The sequence below is a fragment of the Hirundo rustica genome, chromosome 1, assembly GCF_015227805.2.
Source record: "Hirundo rustica isolate bHirRus1 chromosome 1, bHirRus1.pri.v3, whole genome shotgun sequence".
NCBI classification, from domain to species: domain Eukaryota; kingdom Metazoa; phylum Chordata; class Aves; order Passeriformes; family Hirundinidae; genus Hirundo; species Hirundo rustica.
Window position 1 is genome coordinate 29,236,078 of NC_053450.1, and position 11,891 is coordinate 29,247,968.

Here is an 11,891-nt window from a genome sequence, read left to right on the forward strand (position 1 = left end):
GCATCTGCTCTTCATGTCCTCCAGAGTACCAGACCCATGTTGTCCTCACTATCCACTTCCTTGTGAAGGAGTTGAGATTCTAGAGGAGCAACAAGTGATTTCATTTTGTTTTCCTTTACGTGAGTTTTGTGCTAATAAGCACTGAACAAAGCATCTCCAGAGATGAGAGTGACAAAATGCATTTAAGTTTTTTTTAGCTTTATGCTCTTGCACATGTCTCTCTGGAATTAAATGGGACTGTGGTTGTTTCTTATACTGCTCTGTATTCAAATAAATCCATTAGTAGTTACACAAGATGCAGCACCTCATTGCTTTGTATTCTTAGGTCACAACATGACCTTGAATATGTTTCCACTGCCACCCCTACAGGCTACGCTGCAAACACACAAATTATTTGCATACTATTGCATTAGAAAAGAGACCTCAGAATGTTGCTACCTCACATTCTTCACCTGCACTACTCTCCTCAACATACCATCACATCTCAGGTGATGCAGCTTAGCCTTCTCTCTCTTTCAAAACCTTTAACAACAGTGAGTTAATTGATGCCCCCTGTGTCCCCTGGTGATCAATTACAATTAGTCAAACAAGCCCCACCCTCTAGCCCCAGTGATTAATTAATTATATTTCCCTCTCATGTATATACTTCATATATTGTTGAAGAGTCTAACACTGAGCAGGAAACTGGATCTCACTCTGCAGAACTGAAAAGCCCTGCACTAAAACACCTTTTGCAGCTGTGAATATCAACACCCACTCACCACGCTGCATTTTCAACTTTCTTTTTAGTAAGGTGCATTAGTCAGACTCCTGAAATAAGCGCCTTCAGGGCTTATTTTCTGTTCTTGTGGTTCTCCTTTGAACTCAAGCCAGCCTGTGCCTTCCCAAAACATTAACAACTGTGGTAATAAATACATCTGATAAGAGTTCACAGAGCATTAGCATCAGCAAGCCAACAAATGGCTACCAAGTGTTGGAAAGCGTTGTGTGCTGGGGATATATCACAGACCAGGGAGGCTCTTTAAGACCTCCAAAGGGCAGCTGCCCTCCTGGGGAGTGTGGATGGCCACAGCTGATGTGAATTGACTCACAGGGCTGCATGTCCCAGCCTCAAAGACTTCAAAAGCTTCTAGTTTAGGAGAGGGATGTATTGTTTGTTTTGGTGATTCAAGCTTCTTATGATTGACCAGAGAGAAAGAGAACTCAAGACTGACTGACTCTGATTTGGTTGGTTTCTTTTTGCTGGGTAATGGTGTTCTGATTTCCTAGGCTCTAAGACAGAAATAGTGTTTTATGTGCATGGCTACTGAAATAACAGTGGTAACAGTTATCTTAGTAGACTGGTGAGAGATATGATGAGTGGTCAGTCTGCTAGTTCACATGAACAAGAAGATGTGGACAGATGGTGGAACTGGAGCCAAAATTTGCAGAACACTGATTAAATGTGTGCACAAATGTACTCTTTGTCTGATGTGGTGATGTGCTTGACACCCCCAGAGGAGAGGCAGATAGGTTAGGGGTACTTTCTGCTGTTGCATCCATGAGATGTGGGCTCTGGGGTTCTCTGTTCAGCCTGCACCATGCTGCTAGTACAAAGCAGAAGGGCTCTCTTAGGCCTCTCTGGCAGCTTGTATTTCCTGGGGTGTCAGAACTTCCTGGGCTGCCTCCTGCCACCAGGAGCCCCAAGCTGAGAACCATTAGCTGCAGAGGTCTGACTTGGGTTTTGACATTTTTCTCTTCTGATCTCAAGGTGTGATCCAGAGTGTGTGGTGCATGTTTCAACAGGAATCAGGTTTCAGATCTAAGGGCTTTCCTTTTTTCATAGACTAAAGACTCAAGGCTGTGCTCAGTCTGTTCAGGTGTTGTTTATGTTTCATCAGATACACAATGGCTATCCACGATCTTCTTGCTGAACTGTATCTAAATCACCCAACAAACTACATGGCAAGCTCTTGTGGGAAGTGAATTGTGCACTGTGTCCAGTTAAATCTGCAGAGGGGATACAGACAAATCTAGTGTAATTATTCAAAGTGGAATCTGGACAGAGCTCGAGTCCATGACTCCTTCTTATTCCAGGTTTCATCGGGGGAAGGGGAGAGTATGCAGGCAACAGCAATCCCTCAGCCCAGAAAGGAGGCTCTGCAGTGTGTACTGTTCACTTGCTGACTTCAAACAGTGTGTCAGAGCACAGGTACAAAGGCTCTGCAGGAGAAGGATGCACATGGCCTTCGGAGGAAACACTTGGCTACCATAGCTCTTCAGACAGGCAGATGGGAAGAATTATTGAATTCTCATTGTAGGGATCTTAACTGCAGGTGTCACTGGGAAATTCAGTGCAGCTGTCTGAAGGCACACACAAAGACAAATCAAACTAGAAAAGCAATACCTCCAGCTGAGGTACAGTCAGCAGTGAGGTTCTCTGAACAGGAACTGACATTTCTAATGACTTGTGACAGAAAATGAAAATACTGCTTTGATATGGTGAAATCCATAGTATTGAGGACTTCTGCTCCAATTTCACACAACGTTTCCCTGCCATTTGGTCTATTTTTGAGTAATTTGGTTTCTTGCAACTTCTGAATGGTGTCCTTCAACCTCAGCCCTACTTCTGAGACTTTATTTTTATTCTGAGGTGACAATTTGTGGCCAAGCTGATTTTGTTCTTTCACAACAGAGCTCTTTTGCTTGTACTGCAGATAGTACTCAGTGACTGGAGAGGATTATTGACACTGGGGGAGAATCAAGTTGGAAGTGACATTTCCATCTAGGAAAACTATGGTAGAGATTAATTCAGTTTATAGTAGTACTGTTCAGTAAACATTTTAATATACTCTTTCCTAACCAAAATTTTGAAGAGTTGAATCTGGGTGTCTTTACTCTACATTAAGGTCCATAAATAAGAGGATAATTGTAAAATAGATCACATTTCACTTTAAAACTTGCACCAAAACAAATTTCTTATAGGAAAATGCAACTGTGAAAAAGTTGACTATTTTTTTTTTTTCCTACAAGAATGAACTATTTGATCAATGACTCTACCATTTTAATTCAAACATCTCTTATTGGAACACAAAAGTAAAAAGTTTGGTATGGTTCTTCTTATCAAGGTGGGGTTTTTTCCCCTCATTGCATTCTATTCTCTGTCTGAAATGGAGCAGGAGGAGAACTGTGACAATGTAGAGTGGATATAGATCCTAAGGACTGAAAAGTAGTAAAAGCACCTGTGAGTATACATGTCCATGTGAAACAAAGTCAAAATTAACTAGTTTGAATTGGAAAATTTCAAAATGAAACTTTCTGCATGAGAACATTTCTACATGTTTCACTGGGGGGTGGGGTCATGTTTTCATCCTGAAAATGAGACAAAAACATTGTGTTGAATTACTAGAACTGAAAGTGTTCTGGTTACTTGTTCAGCACAGTGAAGGCCAGCATGCATGTAAACCATCTCTGAGGATATCAGAATCCTGGCCCAGCAGGTTACAGCAAGCAGAGAATTTTGCATTTTAAACTGAGCAAATGACTATCTCTGAGGACAGGCCACTAGACATTCTAAGTTTCTGCTTTTAAATCAAAAACTAGGTCTTTTTAAAATCTGTCAAAGATGTCTGATGACAACTTCTTTGATCTGTCCCTGATCAAACACAGTTCAAAGTATTGAATTAAGTCTAGATGGGAAATGATGTTTAGTGTTAGGGAGAAAGTGATGGTGCAGATAAAGAGGACTAGGGTTAGAAGTCCAAGGTGTCTATCTTGTTTGTTCAGGTAATCACAATTATTACTCTGAGAACACTTCTCTTCATTACTCGTGCCATTCATATGAATGTGATTCGCATCTTAGTACAATTTACAATTCTCTGTTAGCTTAGGGGACGAGGCACCCTTTTGTTGGCCCTGCTTTTTGAAAGGTTGGTGCTTGTTGGCCTGCTGTAAACTTCTGAGTCCTTCTAATGCACTTCATTATACCTTAATAGCTGGATCCTGCTTTTGGCACAATATGAGGTAGAAAATTGAAAAATGTTCTTGTACTGACAGCAGCCACTGGAAAGGAACAGGCAAATGATAAGACAGTCTGTGTCATCAAGAGCTGTGCTTAGATGCAGTGGAGATGTTTTAAGCTGGCAACAATTTCTGCTTCTTTGATCTGCCAATGTACTGTTGCGGGAAATGTAAGAAGAGAGGCTTCAAAACCGGAGCATTCTAATGTTGTAATTTCTAAAATACCTTAAATCTATCTGAGAGATATGATCAGACTCAGAAGGGTAAGGGGCTAGAAGGTAGTGGGCAGTGGACACACAAGCACTTTGTGTGGAGTAAAGGTGAGAGAGAGGAGGAACTTTCTAAGGGGGTTCAGGTGAAGGAGGGAAAGACAGTGAAATCTTTGGCTTAGATGGCAATGTCAGAGAGTAGGGTGGAAGCCAAGATTTTTTAAGGGTCTGGCTAACAAACTCTGTAAAGCAGTGCCACAAAACCCAGCACCGTAAAATAGGCACACAAGTGCTTTGCTGAAAGGGTCTTAAAATAGTTTTCTGTTTGGTTTTTTCCTTTCTTTAGTTATTCTTTACCATCCTTAGCCATTTTCTATACTTGTTGGCTACACTGCTGCGCACTGTAGTTTATCCCTTTACCATGTTCCATTTTGTCCTTGCCACTCCCTTTCACATGTCATGAGCATCCACTAATAAGTTCAGTCCATTGGTCTTTTAAAAGAGGAATGGGAGAGGTTCCTACTAAGATGTTCCAAGGGGCTGGTGGCTCAGCCCCACAATGTAAAGGAGTGTTATTTCCATGAAGGACAGAAGGAATTGACTCGGGCCTGAAAGTCAAGAAGTCAGCAAATAAACAAGATAAACAAAGCACAAGTATTGCTTCGTTTCTTTCAATTCAGTGCCTAATGCACCAATTTCACCACACAAAATACAAGCTGTTGAAAGTACCCCAGGAAGTAAGAAAAAGGAGAAACCTGGGTATTTTCTTTTAGAAGTGGTTTTCATGTGAAGCTACAGATGAAGTGCGTTTCTAGCTACTGATTAGCTTTAAAACTATGTTATTCAAAAATCCACTTGAATTTTCTGTAAGATATTCTTTAACATCATAGACAGATTTTTCTACTGTTTTCACATTTGATTACTAGAACTTGGAGAAATTTAACCATATTTCTATACTCTGGGGTTCTGAGAAAAGACTGAAATAAGAAGGGGAACAGAAAGTTATGTGGCTGTAGACTTTAGGCTGGAGGCTTTTGACACTTAAAGGCCAGGCACAGAAAGCATTCCACTTAAGAGCAATGGGAAAGCATTGACAACTCATTTCTGAAGCACTGAAAGTTTCTTTGGGTGAAGTCAAGGATGGTCCTCCCTGTAAGATAAAGAATAGTATCAACAAATATTTCAGGGTTCTTTTCCTACTCCATGACGATAAAGAAAACTTAGTACCTTTAAATCAAATTTACAAAAGCACAGTGGTTGGAGTTGTTCAAGAATCATAGAATGGTTTTGGTTGAAGGGACCTTAAAGAGGTCCCTTTAATTCCAGCCCCACTTCTGTGCAAGGACAGCTTCTACTCTACCAGGTTGCTCGACACCCCATCCAAAATGGCCTTGAACACTCCCAAGGATGTGGCATTACCCTATTCTTGCTGAAATGGTGCACAGTATGAGAGCTGGGACCACACACTGGTTATCACTTCGAGTCACACAATAATTACTCAGAGTGTCTTAGCTCTTCTCTTTGTGCCTTAACAGTAAATCTTTACTTCTAATTACTGCTTTTAAGCACCCTGGTACCACTGTAAATTGAATACCTAAATCCAAGAGGCACCTTTGGCCATCCCAAGAAAAAGGTGTATGTGGATTCAACATGTTATCTGTGCAAATCTGGACTACTCCATCCTGATTCCACCCAACTCTGCGCTGGAAATAGCTCTCCTTCACTATTGTATGCATACAGTCCTTAGAGTATCCTGAGTTGGAAGGGACTCACAGGGATCAACAGGTCTAGTTCCTGGCCCTGCACAGAACCATCCCCAAAAGTCACACCATGTTGCCTGAGAGCATTGTCCAAATACTTCTTGAATTCTGTCAAGATTGACGCTGGGACCACTTCCCTGGGGAGCCTGTTCCAGTGCCCAACCACCCCCTGGGTGAAGAATCTTTTTCTAATATCCAACCTACACTTCCCCTGACACAGCTTCAGGCCATTCTCTTGGGTCCTGTCACTGGGCACCACAGAGAACAGATCAGTGCCTGCCCCTCCTCTTCCCCTCACAATGAAGCTCTATACTGAAATGAGGTCTCCCCTCAATCTCCTCCAGGCTGAGCAGACCAAGTGTCCTCAGACTCTCATGGCTACCCCTCAAGGCCCTTCACCATCATCATAACTCTCCTCTGGATGCTCTGAAACAGCTTTATATCTTCTTTATATTGTGGTGCCCCAAATTGCATACAATTCTTCATCCATATTACCTTTTCCTTAACATTTGTGCTTTCCTTGCCTTAAAAAAGACCTATCTGAAGTACGTAGCAGGTGAGCTTGTTACTGGATTTTAAAGGCTTGTCAGCTGCACGACCTACCTGGTCTTCCACAGGCAGCTGTTACAGGATACAAGGATACTGCTCTGATGAAGCTTCAGATCACCAAGACACTTATTCAGGGAAACTGTGATTTAAAGTCCCCACGTATTCATATAGCCTAAGAGGAGGAGCAAGGAGCAAAACCTCAGGGATTTTAAGGCACCACTACTTTACAAGTGAGAGCTTGCATTCACTGTCTTGTTTTTAAGGAAGGCACTTTTAAGGTCCTCAAGTTCTGTTTCCAAATTCAGCTGGACTTCCCTGTTTTCAGATGTGACAAGCCATGAATCAGACTAACTAAATCTCTTGAAGTTAACTGCATAGGCAGACTTCTTGCCTGAACAAACACATTCAACCCTAAATGTGGTTTTAGCCCTACAAAAATGTCAGTAATTGCTGTCAGTCTCAAGTGATGTGATAGCTCAGGATGAAGTACTGCCTGGCTTTTCCCTGACACTGTGCTCAGGCTACTTAGTAAAAGGACAGTTCTAGGTGAGGCCTTGTCCTGGTTTAGGGCAAATTTGGGAGAAAGCCCCCAAATGGGGTCTTTTTGGGGAGCAAACCCAATGGCCCCTCCCCCAACAGGTCCAGGAAAGAACTTCCTCAGAGAAAAGTGGAAAAAACTATTTTACTTAACAAACAAAGTGCCCACAAGTACAAAGAATTAATAATATGAAATAAAACTTCTCCTTCTGAACTGAGATGGCAAATTGAGAAAGTTCTTGCCATGGATGTAGCTGGGCTCTCTCTCAGTCTCTCCTCAGTCCCAGTCCCTCTGGCGCTGCTGGAAAATGCCGAGGTCCAGGCCCCGGTGGGCCGCAGGTGCAGCCCCCAGTGCTCCCCTGGGTTTTCAGTCCAGAGCAGGTTTAAACAGTTCCAAGAAAAAAAGAAAGAAAGAAAACAAACAAACAACAAAAACAAACAAACAAACAAAACAGTCCAGGGAACTTCTCTGCCCTAGCCAGCTAAAACTAACTAAAAGCAAAAGGATCTCTGTCCTGCAATCCCTCCAAGCCTCCGCCGAACACCCCATCCGGAGAAGAATGTGGAGGAGTCAGGCAGTTTTCTCAAAACAAACTCCGAGCTCCTCCTTGCTCCCAGAACCAGTCTTAAAGGCGCAGAACTCAAAATACAGCACAAACAGACCAGATGATTGGGGATACAAGCATCATAAAGTCACCCTAGGACAGGCCTCTACTCTCCTCTGGTCTTTTTTTTCATCCCCTATTTCTGCTCTTATTATCACAAAGCACTGAAGGAACACAGTCACTTCTACAAAATTACTGTGGTAAGTGGAAATTTTGCAAATAACCTAAATGGATGACCACAGACATTATTTAGGGAGAACCCAGGGGGCTTGGGGAGGGAGAGGAAGGGAAGCTGGAATTTAGTTTGTTGTTTTACAGCTGAATTCCAAAGTTTAGTGGCTGAATAGCTGAAGTGACATGCTGCAGGAGACAGGTTCCTGACATCTCTCTCCTTCCAACTGGTCTCTCACAGAGAAATGACGGAAGGCTTAGCAGTAATGTCTGAGGCATGGAAGTGCCCAGCTGACATGACACTCACTGCCAGAGGTTACAGACTTGTAGTAGGAGACAAAACCACAAATGATATCAATCTCCTTTCTCCCTTTACCTTGTAGCTTATATTTCACACCCTAGAAGAAACACACATTTTTTGATAAAAAGAAGACCACTCAGATATATCTGGTGCTGCTGAAATCTGCATTTTTTAACTTAAATCACTATATACTTTGTAAAGAATCCAAGCAAGTAGCTCCATGCTGTTCCACCAGCTTGAGACCCTCCTAGCAGATTCTGCAGAGGACCAGGATCATTACACAAGACAGCAAAGTACTTAATGAAGCTGAAATTTGTGGTATCTTTTCCTACTAGTTACCTGATCACAGTTACATCTGTATTAGACTGAGCAGGTTTAATGCCTGTCCTCTGACTCTAAAGGCCAGTGGCACTGCTCAGCTTGTGTCCATGTGGCAGCATTGTCCTTGTCTCCTCAAACAAGTCTCCACGATGTCTCCCGGGAAGAGTTCCTGGCTTGTGTCTGGGCACTGACTGAGAAGTATGGGCTGCATGGACCAAAGCCATCCCAAGAAGCACGCTGTCAGCATGAACTCATCAGTCACCACTTGTGCCTTGTTTAGCTCATTATTTTTGTATTGTAGTTATTAAAATTAAAAAAAGGGAAGTGCTCTTCAGAAGAGAACAAAGTAGTTATGAAAACAATTTGTTTGACTTACAAACCGACTTACAGGCAACTGTACAACAGTGAAGCAGAGTACGGGGTGCTGTGGGGATACAATGACCCAGTCCTTCCAAAACCATGCAGCAGTTCAGTTTGCATTTTAGGAGGTTTTAGACCATGACTTTAGGAGCAACAGAAAAAAAAAAAGGAAAAAAAAAAAAGTAACCACGCCTGGCAGCCTAACTCTTATTTACTGTGAAATGTAAAATAAACTCTGGAGGCAATGTTATGTTCTTAAGGAGTCACTGTCAAACTAAAAACAATAGAAAACATACTTGCATTTCAAATCTATTTGTCTCCTAGTATTGTATGTCACAAAAACTTCAAAACAGATGCTATTAGTAGTATTTTATTCTTTTGCCTGGTGTGTTGGCAATCTTCAGAGCTATTTTGGTGGATCTTCCACACAGCAACAGGAATGAGAAAACATTTTTGAAAGTGTGATTTTAAAACCACAAAATACTGACTTGGGAACTTGGTAACTTGTCCCTGAAGCTGCCCTTATTTCAAACCAAAAGGAACCCAGCAGACATGCACTAAACTCTCTAGATTCCCCACCCTTACTAGTCACCATTTCCTCAGCTATACACAAACTTAAAACAGTCTGGTTTAAAACTGTCACTGCTGGATGGGTTGTGCTACTCTGTAAATAAAGAGGTTATTCCCTTCTCTATATCCAGAATCCCTATGCCTCTTTGTCTATCTTTTCCACAAGAAAAACAGAACAAAAGAAACTTCTGGCTTTGCCAGCGCCTGCTCCCTGGTTTGCTGAAGCATATTGATCTGTGGCTGGGCCAGCCATCCTCTCACGGGGCCCAGCTGTCCGGTTCTCTCACTGCCCTCCAGCAAGAGTCTTCCCCAGCAAATCAATAATGTATCCCAGAGCCTGCCTTTTCCAGGGGAATGCAGCCTGCCTCTCTCCATTCCTGCAGCTCAGAGGAAGGAAATGAAGGCAGCAGCAGGGGCTGGCTGAAGCGATGGGCAGGGCTATTCCATTTTGAAATGCCAAATCAGCTCACTGTCACTCCTTGGGCGTCAGGATGCTTCCCACAGCCTGCAGCACCCTCCCAGGTGCCTCAGTCAGGCAGGTTGAAATGGAAAATCAGCCACCCTGACCAGGTCTAAATGGGAAGAGAGGTATTTTTGGATGAACAGAGTATCTCAAAGGATCTTACTATTTCAGTCAAATGCTGGTTTAGAACTGTGCCTCTTGCACAACTATGAGAGGATGCAGTCCGTAATTACATGTGATGTTCTAAGGTGTTTTTTTTCCTGTGGGATTCTAGCATCATTGGTGAGCAGAACAGCCAGTGACCACTTGGTGAGTGCCTGCTCAGTAATTTGATTTCTCTTCTGTTCTGCCTGTGTTTGTCCATCTTCATAAGCCAAATGTTGCCCCAGCTGTGTTCTGCATGGAGGATTATTCACTGGTGTTCCTCAGGGGCTCAGAGGGCACAGTCCCCTGCCAACACTAATGCAGATGTTGTTAGACACCTTCAGCAGCAGAGGGGCAAGTTTTCACACCAGTGTTACTACTTAAGTGATGATGGATTCACAATGTTGTTACAGGAACATTTCTTCCCATGGCAAAAGCAGATGAAGACATTCCCTCTCTGGTTCCTGTCTCCAGCTTCCCACTCGCACTCTGCCAGCACAGTTCGCTGCCTCCATAGTAGCATTGACACAACCATTTACAATGCTGGCCTGCAAATCATCTGCACTGCAAGCCCACAGACAGTTTCACTATTCAAAACTGTCTTTATATGCATTTGTGGAGTTTGTGGCAGCCAAACAGAGCAGGGAACAGCATAAGGGCAGATGTGACATGAAGGAATAGAATCTAGCTTTGATACTACAGAAAATCTTCATTTACAGAATCACAGAACCACACAGAATCACTAGGTTGGAAGAGACCTTCAAGATGACCAAGCGCAACACATGCCCTAACACCTCAACTAAATCATGGCACCGAGTGCCACATCCAGTCTTTTTTTAAACACATCCAGGGATGGTGACTCCACCACCTCCCCGGGCAGACTATTCCAGTACTTTATCACTCTTTCAGTAAAAAAATTTTTCCTAATGTCCAACCTATATTTCCCTTAGCGCAGCTTAAGACTGTGTCCTCTCATTCTGTCAGCTGCTGCCTGGAGAAAGAGACCAACCCCCAGCTGTTTACAACCACCCTTCAGGAAGTTGTAGAGAGTGATAAGGTCACCTCTGAGTCTCCTTTTCTCCAGGCTGAACAACCCCAGCTCCCTCAGCCGTTCCTCACAGGGTTTGTGCTCCAAGCCCCTCACCAGCCTTGTTGCCTTCCTCTGGACTCGCTCAAGCATCTCAACGTCCTTCCAACTAAACCTTATGGCTGATAAAAAACACGAACAAGGGATATGGCACTTTGGATTCTCAGTCTGAGACACCTCCAAGTTTTTGTTTGTTTGTTTTGGTTTGTTGGGTTTTGTTTGTTTGTTTTTTGCACTGACTTTATTGTGACTAGAAGTCTGGTGGTCTCAGCTGTAGCTGTGACAGTGCAGGCTGGCTATCTGAGAATGGGGCATGTACCTGCAGTGACCAGCAAGCTGGAGTTTAAGCTGCTGCCCAGAGTTGTGTAACCAGCTCTGTCATGCAGGCAAAAAGAGACTCCAGTTCTGGCATTTAACTATCTTGCTCCGGAGACCATCCCATCTCCATTATACCTCCCTCACACGTACATGGTTCAGTTTTTGCAAAACAAGAACAGGAGACACACAGACAACATCCCTCTTCAGTGCCCAGCTACAATTTATCCCCGGAGCACCATCCACCTCAAGCACTGAGGAGCAGAGGCACTGCGTGGAAAACAACACACAATCCACCATTGAAGCCTGCAACATGCTGAATATATGCAGGAGGAGGATAAAGTAAGAACAAGTCCTGCAGCATAATCTTTCAGGTCATATTTAAAGCCAAGAGAAGACACTCATCATCTGAATTCATGTATGTCACCACAAGATCATTAGCAGGCTTGATGAATGCTGTAACTCCACAACATGGCCTTCTGCCATTTGAGCTGGAGGAT